This window comes from Copadichromis virginalis, linkage group LG10 (assembly GCF_057382275.1).
Source record: "Copadichromis virginalis isolate Kocher_CV1m ecotype Utaka linkage group LG10, C_Virginalis_male_GT1.1, whole genome shotgun sequence".
Classification (NCBI taxonomy): Eukaryota; Metazoa; Chordata; class Actinopteri; order Cichliformes; family Cichlidae; genus Copadichromis; species Copadichromis virginalis.
The window spans coordinates 34,781,954-34,793,569 of NC_140627.1; positions in this window are offsets into that span (position 1 = coordinate 34,781,954).

Genomic DNA, 11,616 nt, shown 5'->3' on the forward strand with positions numbered 1-11,616 from the left:
GCCAGCCCTCCGCTCTGCTGCCGCTACAATCGCGGCTTTTCTTGTGTTTTCTTCGCCGCGTTTCGGAGGTCAAACCGGCCCCAGATAAACGTTTGAAACCCCCGTTCCGAGGCAGCGGGGAGAAAACTCTCCGGTCTCCCGTCTGATCCTGTTTTTGTCCTTCGAGACTTCTTCCGTTAATTTCGGGAGGCTTCAAACCTCTCTGACACACCGCCTCTCGGAGCAGCTCGCAGCGAACTTTCTCCACATTTCTGCTCCTAAAGTGACCCAAAGCGGTTCGGATGAAATGTGATCTCGGTGCTCCGGTCAGCGAAGACCCGTGGGGACAGAGTCCCGGTGAAACAGCGGCAGTGCCGGGGATAGTTGGGTTCTAACGGAGGCAGATTTCGGTGGCGGTAAACACACGCAGGCTGCCGGTGACCGGGCGGATATAGAGTCACAGATGATCCGCTGGGAGAGACTTCCCTACATCCAGTCTGACTGTACACGCTGATGTGATATTATACTGTTATCTATAATATCACACATCAGCGGTTTCATTCTGGTGTTCAGTGTTAGACTGGAAACTGCAGGAAACTGTTTCTGTGTTTGCAGCGGAGCCCACAGCATTGAGAGACTTTAGCACCCAGGACCAGTTTATTCATGTTACATTTATGATCAGACATGTGCACAAAAGAGTTTTACTATTGCACAAAATTAAATGCTTTTGCAATTTAAGAAATTCTGTGGCAGAGTAGTTAGAGGCATCATCCATATGTAAATTAAAGTCACCTACCAAGATGATTTTATCAAAATGAATCATAACAGAGGAGAGGACAGGAGATTAGAGTTCATTCAGGGAAAGTTTGCAGGATTTGGGAGGTCGATAGATTAATAATTCAAAGGAGTTAAAAGAACCAGGATTAAATGGACACAGTTCAGATGGTCCTTATAAACCACTGCGACTCCCTCCTGACAACAGTCACCTGGTTTGAGTCTCAAGGAAGAAGAAAAAGTCTCATTTCTGAGCTGTGATAAAATGTTATGCATGAATGATTTATTAGATTAAAAAAAGGCAACAACTGCAGCAGAGATGGGCTCAAGAGGAATAGGTTTACATCACACAGAAATTAGATCACTGAGTTTGGTTTGATTTTATGAGATGTTTTCCATCTATGCCTTATAATTACTGGGACTGGTAAAGATGAGGCAGCTGACTGAAGAGCAGGTAGCAGTGAATAACTGGTTATGCACTTTAGCAGATGAAATACTGATGTTTAGAAAATATCAGTACCTGTCACAGAGTCGCAGATAACATGATTTTCCAGGACTCATGCTGTAGGGGTCGTACACAGTGGCCCCAACAAGGGGGGATGGCCATAGGGGGGCGCTGGCCACCCCTCTAACTCGTTTTGTTTGTCACCTTTCAGCCTCGGCTTGTGAGCACAGTTTTTCACTGCTAAAATTAATCAAAGCTACTCTAAGGCTACGTCCACACTAGCCTGGGTAGATTTGAAAACGGCGTTCTCGTCTGAAAACGCTCGGTGTCCACATTATCGTCTTCAGTTGTTTTCACAGAGCCGTGCGTCCACATTGAAACGGCCCAAAACGCTTACGTTCCAGTCCTGCGCAACAATGAGTGAGAATTAAAGAATTTGAAAAGCTATCTGGAGCATGTACAGACTGATATTATTTTTTTATGGCTGTCAAAGTTGAGAGCAATCAAAACAACTGCTGTGTAACGCCCTCCGCTGTCTTAGTTTAATTGGTCACATGACTGCATCACATGACTAAAATGCGTCGTCTGTGTTTTCGAGTGTCCACACTGCAACCGGACAGCTCCGTTTTGAAATGTATGTGTTTTCAAGAGCGTTTCCAAAACGTCTCAGTGTGGACGAAAACGCATTAGTGTGGACGTAGCCTAAGGAACCCAGTGCGTGACAATCCACTCATCAATTTGGGGTGTGAAGCAGTCAGGCCAGAAGGGCCAGAGCCATAAACCTCGATGGTTTTGTGGATGTTCTTGTCAAAAGACATGGCAGTAGATGGATAAAACAGTTTTGAATAAATGTGATGCCAGACGATTTTGTTCCGTAGCCGTTAGAGTCAGGGATGGTTTTGAAACACACGAAAGTCTCTGTGTGGTGTTTGACATGTAAAAGCTCTTATTTCCAATTAAAGAAGTACTGACCTATAGCTGTCTGACCTACGCTGCTTATCTAACATGACACACAGCGTTCATACAACCCGTAACGTTGCAAAAGTTACTAAAGAGGTAAAACATGTAAAGATTGTCTCTCTCCATGCACTCGTGTGCAAGCATGTTGTTCACATACACCACAGAGAGTGCAGTGCTGCATAATGACATCTGTCTGTCCTGCCCCTGGAGGGGGCACCACAGCACTGATGAAATTTCATAAATGAGCTGATTGGGGCACACAAGGCAACTGTACACATTAAAACCCCCATGAATAACTGCCCTCCACCTTAAACTATTGGCCAAAAAAAGAAAATAACACATTTTATTTTTATATGACAGTATTCAATACAATATTTTTTCTACTCTCTCTCAGTTTGTATTTTGTCATGTATGGCTGTGTTATCTCTGTGACCCCTTTGTTCTCTTATCTTTCCCCTCAAACCCGACCAGATGTGGCAGAGGACTGCCTCTCCTGAGCCCGGCTCTGTTGGAGGTCTCTCCCTGTTAAAATGAAGTCGTCGCTGAAAATGATTGGCTGTACGGGATTCAGACTTTTGGGTTTATCCTCTAGTATTCAGTCTGTACTTAACCATACAGGGTGGGTCATTTATATGGATACACCGTAATAACATGGGAATGGTTGGTGATATTAAAGTCCTGTTTGTGGCACATTAGTATATGTGAGGGGGCAAACTCCTCAAGATGGGTGGTGACCATGGTGGCTGTTTAGAAGTCGGCCATCTTGGATACAACTTTTGTTTTTTCAATAGGAAGAGGGCCATGTGACACATCACACTTATTGGTAATGTCACAAGAAAAACAATGGTGTGCTTGGTTTCAGGGTAACTTTATTCTTTATTCAGTTTTCTGCTCATTTAGGTTGAGAAAATTTAGCGCCAACCATGCCTTAACGTCTTCCAGACAATCAAACAGACCCATCAAACAGAGGATTCACAGATTTCCGTCTGTAAATCTGAGAGTCATCTGCGTAGCAATGAAACGAGATATATATATTTTTAAATTGAGCCCATCGGAAGCATGTAGATTAAAAAAAGGGCCGAGGATAGAGCCCTGGGGGACCCCACAAGAAAGCACGGTCCTTGGGGATAATGAGTCTCTGAGTTTAACAGAGAAGCTTCGATTAGATAGGTAGGATTTAAACCATTCCAAAATAATCCCTTTTATTCCAGTGTGTTGTTCCAGTCTGGAGAGCAGAAGGCTGCGATCTACTGTATCAAAAGCAGCACTGAGATCTAATAATATTAAGATGGCAGGACTGACATAATGAATTCATTAAATACACCATTAAATAATTAATTAAAATTGGAAATAATTAATTACATAAATATTTGTGACACATGTAATTAATTAATTATTGACATATTTAATTAATTAATAACACATTTAAATAATTATTGACAGTTTTAATTCATTATTTAATACTTTTTTTATTTAATTCATTTTGGCACTTTTGTCCCCTTCATGTCTCATCTTGAAATCATTTTATCTGTCAGCCTCACCCATCAAACTAAGTGGGCGGGGTCAACGCTGCCCATGCAGTTTCTCTAACATTTGATTGGTTGCTGTGCAAAGTAAGTCAAGACACTTATGTCGACTTGGGGCGGGTATCCCAGAATCCATTTCACATCACAGGCAGCAGTGATGGTGGTTGTAAAGTTTTAAAATACCCCGTGTTTCTGTCACCAGCTGAACTTTTAACAGTGTTTTAGTCGTGGCGTAATCGTCACGTCTGGGCAGGTTGTCAACAGAACATGTTTGTGCTCAGATGTTTTCAGAGACGTCACTCGCTCTGCTAACAGTCAGCTGACAGAGAGCACCGAGCTCACAGCCCCGGTGTTCCAGCTGAACTGTTTTTTTGTGTTTGTTTGTTTGTTTGGGGGGGGTACGTTAACCGGTTTGTTTACATATTCCACTCTCCGTGTTCCACATGTTGCATTCGCAGATTCTCGTTTTCACTGAACGATCGTCTCTTTCCGCCTGCTCTTGTGTCTCTGTGCTTCTGTAACATAAAGAACGAGCTGACGTGTTTCTCACGAAACCAGCGATCAGCTCAACAGACCCTCAGTTTACCTGCATCCTCCTCCTCACCTGTCAGCTGTTTAACACCTGCTGCTAATTCAAGAAACACGCCTACGTGACCTGGTGAAAGTCACAGTTTAACTGGGCAGCCGGTGCTCGATATAGCACAATGTCAGCGCATTTTTCTCCACAAGATAAGTAAATATAGTTTTTGACCAATTTTTGACCTCACGCATGCACTTGCGAAAGCCACTACCTGCTGTGGTTAGCTGTTGTAGGGCTGCTGGTACCTTACAGAGATTAGATATGACAGTTAATGGCAGCAGTTACACTTCTGTCTACTGAAAATACAGATTCTACACTTCAGGCTGCAGCAGCACGGCTAACACAAAATCTGTATTGTTTTTGTTTACCAGTTCAATTTAAAGAAGTTTCATTTATACAGCGACAAATCACAACAACAGTCGCCTCAAAGCACTTTATATTGTAAGGTAGACGATAATACAAAGAAAACTCCAAAAATCATATGACCCACCATGAGCAAGGGGAAACGCCTTTTTAACAGGAACAAACCTCCAGTATAACCAGGCTCAGGGAGGCGGGGCCATGTGCTATGACAAAAGTCATGGTGTGGAGGAGAGCCTGAAGAAAGTGGTCCAACATATCTGTTTAATATGCACATTGAAGGATGCTGCATTTCTAAGCTTTTCAGGGCCGAGTACAATAACCTCAGTTTGATCTGAATTAAGAAGCAGAAAGTTAGCGGCCATCCAGGTCTTTATGTCTTTAAGACATTCCTGCAGTTTAACTCATTGGTGTGTGTTATCTGGCTTCATGGACAGATAGAGCTGGGTGTCATCTGCATAGCAGTGTAAATGTATGCTATGTGTACTGATGATAGTCAGATTAATCACTTGAATTATTCTAATCTACTCTGAGCTCATGGTGATCGTGTTCTTATCTTTTAGGACAGATGTTGAGAAGAGAACAGGAACAAACAGGTCTGAAGATGCACTGTGTCCTGTGCTGAGTGGGAATCCAAGTCTCCTTCAGTCTTTACTCTAACACAGCGAAAACGAGCAGATGAAGCCCCCCCCCCTCACAAAAAAGCTCAATGAGAGCTGGAGAAAAGATGTGTCGACTGCATCTCGTCAACTGAACTCTCAGAAGTTTCTTAAAGTGAGGTGCAGAGCAGTTCTCTGCATCACTGCATGGTTTTGTCTTCCTGACAGTACTTTTTAAAATCACTGTCCTAGTGAACATCTGCTACTGTAAAAGCAACAAACAGCAAGAGCAGCAAACTATTGCTACACAATTTTGAGTTGATTCAGTGATTCAATGCTGCAACAAACCGGTTAGGAATCCTGTGCTGTTTAGGCTGCTGCTGCCCATCAGCTCCAATCAGCAGCATCTGATCATCTGATCAGTTTGCCACCAGCTATGTGGGGGACACAGCAAACATGTGGGGGACACAGCAAACATGTGGAAGAAGCTGCTCTGGTCAGATGAGACCAACATGCAAAACGCTATGTGTGGAAAACTAACACTGCACATCACTCTGAACACACCATCCCCACTGTCAGATATGGTGGTGGCAGCATCATGCTCTGGGGGGGCTTCTCTTCAGCAGGGACAGGGAAGCTGGTCAGAGTTGATGGGAAGATGGATGGAGCCAAATACAGGGCAATCTTGGAAGAAAAGACTTGAGACTGGGGCGGAGGTTCACCTTCCAGCAGGACAACGACCCTAAACATAAAGCCAGGAAACAATGGGATGGTTTAAAACAAAACATATCCATGTGTTAGAACGGCCCAGTCAAAGTCCAGATCTAAATCCAATCCAGAATCTGTGGCAAGATCTGAAAACTGCTGTTCACAAACGCTGCCCATCTAATCTGACTGAGTTGGAGCTGTTTCAAAGAAGAATGAGCAAAGATTTCAGTCTGTAGATGTGCAGAGGTCAGTAATTTGCACCAGAGGTACACTTCAACTGTGAGAGACAGAATGTGAAAAAAAAATCCATGAATCCACATGGTAGGATTTGTAAAGAATTTATTGGTAAATCAGGGTGGAAAATAAGTATTTGGTCAATAACAAAAATACAACTCAATACTTTGTAACATAACCTTTGTTGGCAATAACAGAGGTCAAACGTTTACTATAGGTCTTTACCAGGTTTGCACACACAGTAGCTGGTATTTTGGCCCATTCCTCCATGCAGATCTTCTCGAGAGCAGTGATGTTTTGGGGCTGTCGCCGAGCAACACGGACTTTCAACTCCCGCCACAGATTTTCTATGGGGTTGAGGTCTGGAGACTGGCTAGGCCACTCCAGGACTTTCAAATGCTTCTTACGGAGCCACTCCTTTGTTGCCCGGGCGGTGTGTTTTGGATCATTGTCATGTTGGAAGACCCAGCCTCGTTTCATCTTCAAAGTTCTCACTGATGGAAGGAGGTTTTGGCTCAAAATCTCACGATACATGGCCCCATTCATTCTGTCCTTAACACGGATCAGTCGTCCTGTCCCCTTGGCAGAAAAACAGCCCCATAGCATGATGTTTCCACCCCCATGCTTCACAGTAGGTATGGTGTTCTTGGGATGCAACTCAGTATTCTTCTTCCTCCAAACACGACGAGTTGAGTTTATACCAAAAAGTTCTACTTTGGTTTCATCTGACCACATGACATTCTCCCAATCCTCTGCTGTATCATCCATGTGCTCTCTGGCAAACTTCAGACGGGCCTGGACATGCACTGGCTTCAGCAGCGGAACACGTCTGGCACTGCGGGATTTGATTCCCTGCCGTTGTAGTGTGTTACTGATGGTGACCTTTGTTACTTTGGTCCCAGCTCTCTGCAGGTCATTCACCAGGTCCCCCCGTGTGGTTCTGGGATCTTTGCTCACCGTTCTCATGATCATTTTGACCCCACGGGATGAGATCTTGCGTGGAGCCCCAGATGGAGGGAGATTATCAGTGGTCTTGTATGTCTTCCATTTTCTGATGATTGCTCCCACAGTTGATTTTTTCACACCAAGCTGCTTGCCTATTGTAGATTCACTCTTCCCAGTCTGGTGCAGGTCTACAATACTTTTCCTGGTGTCCTTCGAAAGCTCTTTGGTCTTGGCCATGGCGGAGTTTGGAGTCTGACTGTTTGAGGCTGTGGACAGGTGTCTTTTATACAGATGATGAGTTCAAACAGGTGCCATTCATACAGGTAACGAGTGGGGGACAGAAAAGCTTCTTACAGAAGACGTTACAGGTCTGTGAGAGCCAGAGATTTTCCTTGTTTGAGGTGACCAAATACTTATTTTCCACCCTGATTTACCAATAAATTCTTTACAAATCCTACCATGTGGATTCATGGATTTTTTTTTTCACATTCTGTCTCTCACAGTTGAAGTGTACCTCTGGTCCAAATTACTGACCTCTGTCATCATTTTAGGTGGGGGAACTTGCACAATCGGTGGCTGACTAAATACTTTTTTGCCCCACTGTAAATGTCACTGACAGTTGCTAAAATATTGGAAAACCAAAATACTTACTGATGTCTTTCTGTCCAGCAGCAGGAGTGCTGGTCCCGAGCCTCAAAGACAGTAAGAAGCAAGCAGAGGGAGAAAAAACTGAAACTGATTTGATCCTTAATGGCTGTGCAATCATTGTAACATAGAGTTTGCTTATGTTGGTAAATAAAATCTAGATTTGACATTAATAGATGCCACAGATGTTCAACAGCTGCCACAAAGCATGAAAAAAATGGACGTCTCTGAAAACGCCGGAGCATTTTTGCAAATATGTGATGTCTTGATAAATCGAGCAGATACTTGAACTTTACACAGCTACATTCTTGCCGGAGTGAGGTGCAGATTTGTGCCGTTCACACTGTCACACCCTGATCGGATCGATGGGTCGCATAAAAATCGGATTTGATGCGCTTTCGCCTGCAGTGTGAACGCAGCCTCAGTCACCCAGATGGCCACAGATTCACTCTCAGATCAGTTTTTATTCAGTAAAAACTGTTTTTGCAGCAGATTTTGAGCATTTAAATGTCTCAGTAATTATTTAGCGAACACTGAATGTCCTGATGGGCTGTAACCTAACCCAGCCACAGCGGCACCACGAGCCAGTCTACTCTCAGTGCCGGATGTCAGGGGGGCATCCGAATCAAACATGCAGATCAAAATATTGGAGAGGTGACATTCAGTGTCCCGCTTGTGAGTCTGGATATCCCACAACCTAACACACAGTAATGTCATGATAGCAACTCAAACATTCAATTCAATTCAATTCAATTTTATTTATATAGCGCCAAATCACAACATAAGTCGCCTCAAGGCGCTTCATAGATACAGAGAAAAACCCAACAATCATATGACCCCCTATGAGCAGCACTTTGGTGACAGTGGGAAGGAAAAAAGTCCCTTTTAACAGGAAGAAACCTCCGGCAGAACCAGGCTCAGGGAGGGGCGGGGCCATCTGCTGCGACCGGTTGGGGTGAGAGAAGGAAGACAGGATAAAGACATGCTGTGGAAGAGAGACAGAGGTTAATAACAGATATGATTCAATGCAGAGAGGTCTGTTAATACATAGTGAGTGAGAAAGGTGACTGGAAAGGAAAAACCCAGTGCATCATGGGAATCCCCCGGCAGCCTACGTCTATTGCAGCATAACTAAGGGAGGATTCAGGGTCACCTGGTCCAGCCCTAACTATATGCTTTAGCAAAAAGGAAAGTTTGAAGCCTAATCTTGAAAGTAGAGATAGTGTCTGTCTCCTGAATCCAAACTGGAAGCTGGTTCCACAGAAGAGGGGCCTGAAAACTGAAGGCTCTGCCTCCCATTCTACTTTTAAATACATGGCCAAGAACTTTTCATTCTGACGATCTGCAGAATAATTTGGGCACAAAACAAATTTCACTGTTGAAAAACTTGCAGAATTGACTATAAACAGTGCAGATAGTGTGGATCCTCTAAACTAAGTCTGTGGGATCTTTGAATAACTGCAGACCAAACTGTGGTTGTTTGTATCTACTTACACAGCATGTCTCGTAGAATTGGATGATGCCGTCATCCACACCTCCTGCATCGCTCCCTCGCTCACCTGGACACCGCTGGGAGCACTGTGAGAATCATGTTCTTTGATTTCTCCAGTGACTCCAACACCATTCTGCCCACAGCCCTGAAGGACAAGCTGGAGAACTCTGGAGTGGACCAGAAACTCCCTGAAAAGCCTTCAGCTAATCCAAAATGCTGCAGCAAGAGTCCTGACAGGGACTAGAAAGAGAGAGCAGATTTCTCCTGTTTTGGCTTCCTGTTAAATCCAGGATTCAAAATCCTGCTCCTCACATACAAGGTCTTAAATAATCAGGCCCCATCTTATCTTAATGACCTTGTAGTACCATATCACCCTATTAGAGCACTTGGCTCTCGCTCTGCAGGCCTACTTGTTGTTCCTAGAGTATTTAAAAGTAGAATGGGAGGCAGAGCCTTCAGTTTTCAGGCCCCTCTTCTGTGGAACCAGCTTCCAGTTTGGATTCAGGAGACAGACACTATCTCTACTTTCAAGATTAGGCTTCAAACTTTCCTTTTTGCTAAAGCATATAGTTAGGGCTGGACCAGGTGACCCTGAATCCTCCCGTAGTTGACATCTAACAAGGACAGCTTGCCGCCCTGCCAGTCGACTCCACGCTTCTCCGTGGCCGATGAACGTAGAAAGCGGACATGTATCGCCCTGGGAGGCTCGTTAAATTCTGGCATTGTTATATTTTAAATTTCAAATTCTCTTCCAGAAAGCTCAAGTGCTTTGGCCAGAATCTCCATCACATATTTATCACGTTCCCCGATGCCTCCACATCTTCTTTAGGTCCAGTAATCCGTACGTTGTTTCTCCTACTACGGTTTTCAAGGTCCTCCACTCGTGACCACAACGCCTCCAACCTTTTCTGAAATTTGTCCACTTTTGGCTCGGTGAGCACGCTGGCATCTTCCATGTCTGATATACGTTTATATCTTCCACTGAATCTTTTAGTTCTTCAGTCGCTTCTTTAACAGTGGTGACGTCTTTTGCTACGACCTGAAGAGTAGCATTCATTTTCTTAATGTCCTCAAAGATGTCCTTTTTGCTCTCGCTCCCCGTACCTTCCTCCGCTGCTGCCGGAGGGGCGACATCAGGTGCAGGTGTGTTTTCGGGCGGCTTCGAAACGAGGCTAATGCTAGCTTGCTTCTGGTAGCTCCCTTGAAAAAATTAGCTTTGTTATTACCTGCCATTTTTCAAAGGCTGTAATCCTTGAAAAACCTCAAAGTCGAGAAAGGGCGTCCACTTTATGACTACAACCAAAGTGTGTTTCCAAATTCAGAACATTAATCAACAGAAAGGAACGGTTGTGACCAGCTCCCGATACTCTGTTTCAGATCTGCTGAGAACACAACTCAAGACAGACTTCAACAACTTTTTTATCCTGTGTAAAAAGGGTAATAAGCTCAGCGCCAAAGCCAACTGCCGAGTCGAGGGGCCGTCCCTCCATCTGTCACTTTCATAAGTTCCTCATTCAGCTCCTACTTTTCCTGTTATTCAGTGCTCTGTCTTCCTGTACCCTTCATACACAGTTTTGATCCAAACATCTCCTTCCTTTAACACGCTCATCTCTCCTTTTACGGTGCTTTGGTTCTGTTCACTACGCTTGTCTCCTGTAAGTGTGAGTGGTTATATAAAGCCTTCACGTACAACAAGTTCATCACCTGGTTCTGCTTTTTGTCTATAATTACCCAGATGTACCAAACTGGGGTTAATGCTGCCCTTTTGCACCCTTTCCTTTAATACTTTTTCTGCTGCAGTTACAGGGACCTGCTCGCAGTACAATATGTCGCGAAATCGACCAATGCAGAGCAGTGAGACAAACCACGGAGGCCCCAGAAAAGTGCAATCAAACGATGAGTTTATTAACAGCCAGAAGAAAACATCAACATATGTCTCCTGACCAAAATACATGTTGTGGACACAGCAGCGGGGTACACGCCCCCCCATGGCGTCAATGACAGATCAAAATAGGTTCCAGACATTAGTCACAGTTAATCGTACATCTTGTACATCTTTAATAGCTAAAAGCAGACATAGAACTTCTCTTTTCTATAACACCTTCCATACAAGGTAATAAACTTCAAGCCCTCAGGGTCTCTGGGGCTAATTATTGACTCTGGTCATCTGTTGCCAAGTAGAGTAAAATATAGTGAGACACCAAATGAGTTAAGGCCTCAGGCCTGACGCATTCCTAGATTATATGTATTATATGTACTGTAAGCATGCATTGAAGTTATCCTTCTATGTTCTAGTTTCCCTCAGCATGTATCACCTGGACAGTCACGCCAGTGAAGCTTAAGACCCTTAATGAACCGAACATCAACTC